We start from the raw sequence: 8,641 nt of genomic DNA, 5'->3' as shown, positions 1-8,641 counted from the left end.
ATCCTCACTCCAGACTGACAGCCTCTTTCTGTAAACCCAACTCCCCTCCCCCCATGTCGTAACCCTCACCCAATCACCCCTGTGCCCACTGAGCCCTCACCCCCGTGCCCACTGAGCCCCACAATGGGAAATCCCACTGGCCGGATGCTGGGGCGGAGGTTCCCGCTGCCAGCAGGGGCAGGTTATACCAGTTACAAGGTCCCATGAGGCTTCTGGTCACGGGTTCTGTGGGTCCGTGCGTGGCTGATGTGCCGCGTCTCCGATCGCAGACTCGGCAGGTGTTTCTAGGAGGTGGGATCGGTACTTGGGCTCTAGCTCGCTGGTATTCCTTTCCCAGGCTCCTTTTCCGGCCTCCTCTTGTCGTCAGGTGTCCTCGAAGAATTGTGACCCTTCAACAGGAGATCCCTCCAAGTCGGTCCTGAGCAAGGGGGCGCGATTCTCCGATCGCGGGACAGAGTGTCCACGCGGTCGTGGACGCCGTCGCGTTTCACGATGGCGCGAAACGGGTGCGGGCAGTCGTGATTCTGTCCCCCACAGGGGGCCAGCACGGCGTTGCCTCGGTTCACGCCGCTCCAGCCTCACTTCCTGGTGCACACTGGGGGCGGCTTCAGGGTGTCTGTGAAGCTCTTCCTTTATTATTTAGTTTGGGAGCCTGCCTTGAGCTGGGCCGGAGATTTCCTTTGGCAGTGGGACTGTGACATCCTCAGCACACGGCCGGCCCAGGGGAGTTGGTTCAGGATGATCGTGGCCACAGTGACACCTTCTGGCGCTTTACTGATGATGGAGAGTAGACTAATAGGGCGGTAATCGGCTGGGTTGGATTTGTCCTGTTTCTCGTGTACAGGACACACCTGGCAATTTTCCACATTGCCGGGTAGATGCCAATGTTGTAGCTGGACTGGAACAGCTTGGCTAGGGGTGCGGCAAGCTCTGGAGTACAAATCCTCGCGTCTATCACCAGAATATTGTCAGGGCCCAGAGCCCTGGCAGTGTGAGAGTGAATTCTAGTCCAGTGACCACCCCTGATAAACTCACACACAGCACGTCTGCACAAATATAATGAAACCCATGATGACACACTCATTGTGAAAGGGCAGACCATTAGCATGGGGAAAGGACCTCGTCCTGCCAGGGTGGAGCCTGTGGCACTTGGCATGGAAGATTGAGGGCGCTGTGCAACAGGCTTCACAGCTTCGCGATCATGAGGGCACTGCCAGCAGGTGGGTATCAGAGGGCAGGGCCACGAGGAGGAAGGATGGAGGCAGATTACACAGCCCTTTCCTTGCTCAGCTGATCATGAAGAACTCAGTGAGTGTGACGGGTAAACACAGCCCCTATTCAGCAGCAGTGTCCCTCGCCACTGACCATCACAGTACCTGAGCAGAATGCAAAAATAAAAGTTGCTACAAAGCAAATATTGCAAACCAAATTTGCAAACCATATCCTGCCTTGTTGTAAAGATTAACCATTTCCCACAGTGTCTATCTCTGGTCTACCTTTGCTGATGTTTTAAAGAGTCAAGATGTGGAGATGCCGGCGTTGGACAGGGGTGAGCACAGTAAGAAGTCTTACAACACCAGGTTAAAGTCCAACATGTTTGTTTCGATATCACTAGCTTTAGGAGCGCTGCTCCTTCCTCAGGTGAATGAAGAGGTCTGTTCCAGAAACATATATATAGACAAATTCAAAGATGCCAAACAATGCTAGGAATGCGAGCATTAGCAGGTGATTAAATCTTTACAGATCCAGAGATGGGGTAACCCCAGGTTAAAGAGGTGTGAATTGTATCAAGCCAGGACAGTTGGTAGGATTTTGCAGGCCAGATGGTGGGGGATGAATGTAATGTGACATGAATCCCAGGTCCCGGATGAGGCCGCACTCATGTGTGCGGAACTTGGCTATAAGTTTCTGCTCGGCGATTCTGCGTTGTCGCGCGTCCTGAAGGCCGCCTTGGAGAACGCTTACCCGGAGATCAGAGGCTGAATGCCCTTGACTGCTGAAGTGTTCCCCGACTGGAAGGGAACATTCCTGCCTGGTGATTGTCGCGCGATGTCCGTTCATTCGTTGTCGCAGCGTCTGCATGGTCTCGCCAATGTACCACGCTTCGAGACATGCTTTCCTGCAGCGTATGAGGTAGACAACGTTGGCCGAGTCGCACGAGTATGTACCGCGTACCTGGTGGGTGGTGTTCTCACGTGTAATGGTGGTATCCATGTCGATGATCTGGCACGTCTTGCAGAGATTGCCATGGCAGGGTTGTGTGGTGTCGTGGTCACTGTTCTGAAGGTTGGGTAGTTTGCTGCAAACAATGGTTTGTTTGAGGTTGCGCGGCTGTTTGAAGGCAAGTAGTGGGGGTGTGGGGATGACCTTGGCAAGATGTTCATCTTCATCGATAACGTGTTGAAGGCTGTGAAGAAGATGTCGTAGTTTCTCCGCTCCGGGAAAGTACTGGACGACGAAGGGTATTCTGTCGGTCGTGTCCCATGTTTGTCTTCTGAGGAGGTCGGTCCGGTTTTTCGCTGTGGCGCGTTGGAACTGTCGATCGATGAGTCGAGCGCCATATCCCATTCGTACGAGGGAATCTTTCAACGTCTGTAGATGTCTGTTACGCTCCTCCTCGTCTGAGCAGATCCTGTGTATACGGAGCGCTTGTCCATAGGGGATGGCTTCTTTAATGTGTTTCGGGTGGAAGCTGGAGAAGTGGAGCATCATGCGGTTATCCGTGGGTTTGCGGTAAAGCGAAGTGCTGAGGTGACCGTCCTTGATGGAGACGAGTGTGTCCAAGAATGCAACTGATTTTGGAGAGTAGTCCATGGTGAGTCTGATGGTGGGATGGAACTTATTGATGTCATCGTGTAGTCGTTTCAGTGATTCTTCGCCGTGGGTCCAAAGGAAAAAAATGTCATCGATGTATCTGGTGTATAACATCGGTTGAAGAGTGTCAACCACTAACTACAGCATGGCAGCCACTAGCTGCTGTCCTTTACTGGGGAGACGGTGGAACACACAATTACACATTGGTTATGACGGAGAATGAGGCCTTTTGGTCCATTATGTCTGTGCCGGCCCTCCAAACGAGCATCATGGCTTATTGCCCCGCCTGGCCATGCACAGCACCCTCAAGCAGCTCTGGGTCTGACTTCAGAGCTGATCACCATAATGTGGGCAGCAGTGGCCTGGGCTGGCAGAGAGGCAACGGGCAGGAGTACCTCTGTAATTCTAGCAATCTACTGGAGCACAGATTGCTGGATCACAGTGAGGTTCTGCAAGTCACAGTTTGCACAGAGATCCACTGACCTTACTGAACCAATGCCTGACTCCACTCTCACGCTCGAAAAACTATTTAACGTGGTGAGTAGTTAGTATATGGAGTGTGTGGTGGAGGAGGGTCAGCACTGAGGGAGTGCCGCACTGTCAGAGGGTCAGTACTGAGGGTGTGCCGCACTGTCACAGTGTCAGTACTGAGGGTGTGCTGCACTGTCAGAGGGTCAGTACTGAGGGAGTGCTGCATTGTCAGAGGGTCAGTACTGAGGGAGTGCTGCACTGTCAGAGGGTCAGTACTGAGGGAGTGCCGCACTGTCAGAGGGTCAGTACTGAGGGAGTGCCGCACTGTCAGAGGGTCAGTACTGAGGGAGTGCCGCACTGTCAGAGGGTCAGTACTGAGGGAGTGCTGCACTGTCAGAGGGTCAGTACTGAGGGAGTGCTGCACTGTCAGAGGGTCAGTACTGAGCGAGTGCTGCACTGTCAGAGGGTCAGTACTGAGGGAGTGCTGCACTGTCAGAGGGTCAGTACTGAGGGAGTGCTGCACTGTCAGAGGGTCAGTACTGAGGGAGCGCTGCACTGTCAGAGGGTCAGTACTGAGCGAGAGCTGCACTGTCAGAGGGTCAGTACTGAGGGAGTGCTGCACTGTCAGAGGGTCAGTACTGAGGGAGTGCTGCACTGCCAGAGGGTCAGTACTGAGGGAGCACTGCACTGTCAGAGGGTCAGTACTGAGGTAGTGCTGCACTGTCAGAGGGTCAGTACTGAGGGAGTGCTGCACTGTCAGAGGGTCAGTACTGAGGGAGTGCTGCACTGTCAGAGGGTGAGTACTGAGGGAGTGCCGCACTGTCAGAGGGTCAGTACTGAGGGAGTGCCGCACTGTCAGAGGGTCAGTACTGAGGGAGTGCTGCCCTGTCAGAGGGTCAGCACTGAGGGAGTGCTGCACTGTCAGATGGTCAGTACTGAGGGGGTGCTGCATTGTCAGAGGGTCAGTACTGAGGGAGCGCTGCACTGTCAGAGGGTCAGTACTGAGGGAGTGCTGCACTGTCAGTGGGTCAGTACTGAGGGATTGCTGCACTGTCAGAGGGTCAGTACTGAGGGAGTGCTGCACTGTCAGAGGGTCAGTACTGAGGGAGTGCTGCACTGTCAGAGGGTCAGTACTGAGGGAGTGCTGCACTGTCAGAGGGTCAGTACTGAGGGAGTGCTGCACTGTCAGAGGGTCAGCACTGAGGGAGTGCTGCACTGTCAGAGGGTCAGTACTGAGGGGGTGCTGCATTGTCAGAGGGTCAGTACTGAGGGAGCGCTGCACTGTCAGAGGGTCAGTACTGAGGGAGTGCTGCACTGTCAGTGGGTCAGTACTGAGGGAGTGCTGCACTGTCAGAGGGTCAGTACTGAGGGAGTGCTGCACTGTCAGAGGGTCAGTACTGAGGGAGTGCTGCACTGTCAGAGGGTCAGTACTGAGGGAGTGCTGCACTGTCAGAGGGTCAGTACTGAGGGAGTGCTGCACTGTCAGAGGGTCAGTACTGAGGGAGTGCCGCACTGTCAGAGGGTCAGTACTGAGGGAGTGCCGCACTGTCAGAGGGTCAGTACTGAGGGAGTGCCGCACTGTCAGAGGGTCAGTACTGAGGGAGTGCCGCACTGTCAGAGGGTCAGTACTGAGGGAGTGCCGCACTGTCAGAGGGTCAGTACTGAGGGAGTGCTGCACTGTCAGAGGGTCAGTACTGAGGGAGTGCTGCACTGTCAGAGGGTCAGTACTGAGGGAGCGCCGCACTGTCAGAGGGTCAGTACTGAGGGAGTGCTGCACTGTCAGAGGGTCAGTACTGAGGGAGTGCCGCACTGTCAGAGGGTCAGTACTGAGGGAGTGCTGCACTGTCAGAGGGTCAGTACTGAGGGAGCGCTGCACTGTCAGAGGGTCAGTACTGAGGGAGTGCTGCACTGTCAGAGGGTCAGTACTGAGGGAGCGCTGCACTGTCAGAGGGTCAGTACTGAGCGAGTGCTGCACTGTCAGAGGGTCAGTACTGAGGGAGTGCTGCACAGTCAGAGGGTCAGTACTGAGGGAGTGCTGCACTGTCAGAGGGTAAGTACTGAGGGAGCGCTGCACTGTCAGAGGGTCAGTACTGAGCGAGTGCTGCACTGTCAGAGGGTCAGTACTGAGGGAGTGCTGCACTGTCAGAGGGTCAGTACTGAGGGAGTGCTGCACTGCCAGAGGGTCAGTACTGAGGGAGCGCTGCACTGTCAGAGGGTCAGTACTGAGGTAGTGCTGCACTGTCAGAGGGTCAGTACTGAGGGAGTGCTGCACTGTCAGAGGGTCAGTACTGAGGGAGTGCTGCACTGTCAGAGGGTCAGTACTGAGGGAGTGCTGCATTGTCAGAGGGTCAGTACTGAGGGAGCGCTGCACTGTCAGAGGGTCAGTACTGAGGGAGTGCTGCACTGTCAGTGGGTCAGTACTGAGGGATTGCTGCACTGTCAGAGGGTCAGTACTGAGGGAGTGCTGCACTGTCAGAGGGTCAGTACTGAGGGAGTGCTGCACTGTCAGAGGGTCAGTACTGAGGGAGTGCTGCACTGTCAGAGGGTCAGTACTGAGGGAGTGCTGCACTGTCAGAGGGTCAGCACTGAGGGAGTGCTGCACTGTCAGAGGGTCAGTACTGAGGGGGTGCTGCATTGTCAGAGGGTCAGTACTGAGGGAGCGCTGCACTGTCAGAGGGTCAGTACTGAGGGAGTGCTGCACTGTCAGTGGGTCAGTACTGAGGGAGTGCTGCACTGTCAGAGGGTCAGTACTGAGGGAGTGCTGCACTGTCAGAGGGTCAGTACTGAGGGAGTGCTGCACTGTCAGAGGGTCAGTACTGAGGGAGTGCTGCACTGTCAGAGGGTCAGTACTGAGGGAGTGCTGCACTGTCAGAGGGTCAGTACTGAGGGAGTGCCGCACTGTCAGAGGGTCAGTACTGAGGGAGTGCTGCACTGTCAGAGGGTCAGTACTGAGGGAGTGCCGCACTGTCAGAGGGTCAGTACTGAGGGAGTGCCGCACTGTCAGAGGGTCAGTACTGAGGGAGTGCTGCACTGTCAGAGGGTCAGTACTGAGGGAGTGCTGCACTGTCAGAGGGTCAGTACTGAGGGAGTGCTGCACTGTCAGAGGGTCAGTACTGAGGGAGCGCCGCACTGTCAGAGGGTCAGTACTGAGGGAGTGCTGCACTGTCAGAGGGTCAGTACTGAGGGAGTGCCGCACTGTCAGAGGGTCAGTACTGAGGGAGTGCCGCACTGTCAGAGGGTCAGTACTGAGGGAGCGCTGCACTGTCAGAGGGTCAGTACTGAGGGAGTGCTGCACTGTCAGATGGTCAGTACTGAGGGAGTGCTGCACTGTCAGAGGGTCAGTACTGAGGGAGTGCCGCACTGTCAGAGGGTCAGTACTGAGGGAGTGCTGCACTGTCAGAGGGTCAGTACTGAGGGAGTGCTGCAGCATCACATTACTGTAAAGAGCTGCAGTGTAATTCTGTGCAGTGTCTGCGACTGTATTCAAGGTCCCACAGTGCTGTCATACTCAGTGTACTGCTGATCATTGATGCACATCAATGATTATCAGATCAAATTCTATAAACAGCTTTTCAATAACTGCTTTCTGTGACAGTTGACACGAACGTACACAACCCCTTCCTGTTTTAATGCCACATTTTGTGATCAGTTCTTGTTGAGTCTGTCTGCTCAGCTCTCTGGAGTTGCACTTAGCTTCTGCTCTCTTCCGTTTGACAGTGTAGTCAGTTTGTGACGAAAGTGGGAATGACCCCAAACACCAACGTCCATCTTCTTCCTGCTCCATATCCTCAGGAAGTTGCCTCCTGTTAGACTGAGAGTTGTCCGTTAGTGATCGCGTCTTCTGTGTACTGTACCTTCGATCACCAACTTGACAGATAGTTTGGTAAATCTATGTTTAGAAGGAGGCCATTCGACCCTTGAGTCTGCACCGACCCACATTAAGCCCTCACTTCCCCCCTATCCCCGTAACCCCATTTAAACTTTGGTCACTAAGGGCAAATTATCATGGCCAATCAGCATGTCTTTGGACTCTGGGAGGAAACCGGAGCACCCGGAGGAAACCCACGCAGACACGGGGAGAACGTGCAGACTCCGCACAGACAGTGACCCAGCGGGGAATCAAACCTGGGACCCTGGCGCTGTGAAGCCACAGTGCTAACCACTGTGCTACCGTGCTGTCCTCGTGCTCTCATTAATTATTGGGGTGTGGGTACTGTGGACATTTAATGCCCAGCCCTAATTTCCTGAGAAGAGGTGATAGCCCAGCATCTTAACCCCCGATACAAACAGAGTGTGTTGCTTGGGCCATTAAAGGGGCAGCGAGATGTCAACCACATTGCTGTGGGTCTGGAGTCACATGTAGGCCAGACCGGGTAAGGACGGCAGATTTCCCTCCCTAAAGGACATTAGTGAACTAAGAATCCAAGAATATATGAATTAGGAGCTGGAATTGGTCCCTCAGCAGAAAGCCCTCCCCCCCTCACCTCCCCTCCCACCCTCACCTCCCCTCCCCCCCCTCACCTCCCCTCCCCCCCCTCACCTCCCCTCCCCCCCTCACCTCCCTCCCCCCCCCTCACCTCCCTCGCCCCCCCCCCCCAGCCCAACAAACCCAGAAAGACAACAGGAACTGCATAAGGAGTGTGTGAAATACAGTAATACGACACCCATGGTGAAATGGAGTGCCAGGAAGGAGCCTGATTATCAGCGGGGGAAAGGGGGGGAGGGACGGGCAGGGAGGGGGAGGGGCGGGCAGGGAGGGGCGGGCAGGGAGGGGGAGGGGCGGGCGGGGAGGGGGAGGGGCGAGCAGGGAGGGGGAGGGGCGGGCGGGGAGGGGGAGGGGCGGGCAGGGAGGGGGAGGTATGTGTTTTATATGTTAAACTGTTGTACTGTTAAAATTGGAGAATGCCAAAAAAATATTTTTAAAAACATTGCAAAGGGACTGTTCCCCCAGTGACAACCCGGCCCCCTCCTCAGTCACCCCCCCCCCCGCCCCCCCCCCCCCAGTCACCCCCAACACCCCCCCCCCTCAGTCACCCCCGGCCCCCTCCCCCCTCAGTCACCCCCGGCCCCCTCCCCCCTCAGTCGCCCCCGGCCCCCTCCCCCCTCAGTCACCCCCGGCCCCCTCCCCCCTCAGTCACCCCCAACACCCCATCTCTTTCCCAGGGCACCTTATTATCTGCCCTCACCACCCAGGGCCCCAATCCCCCTCTCGGGTGAAGCAGTGATTCACTGCACCTCTCAATCCAGCACACTGGATTTCCTGTCCGCGGTGGGCTCTCTCTCCTGCTTTCTGGAGCACCTCTGGTCATTGCTCCAGCACCTGCTCCAGCTCCCAGTCATTTCAATTCCCTGCCCC

The sequence above is a fragment of the Scyliorhinus torazame genome, chromosome 16, assembly GCF_047496885.1.
Source record: "Scyliorhinus torazame isolate Kashiwa2021f chromosome 16, sScyTor2.1, whole genome shotgun sequence".
NCBI classification, from domain to species: Eukaryota; Metazoa; Chordata; class Chondrichthyes; order Carcharhiniformes; family Scyliorhinidae; genus Scyliorhinus; species Scyliorhinus torazame.
The sequence above is the reverse complement of the archived record's forward strand: the minus strand, read 5'-3'. Positions refer to the sequence as shown.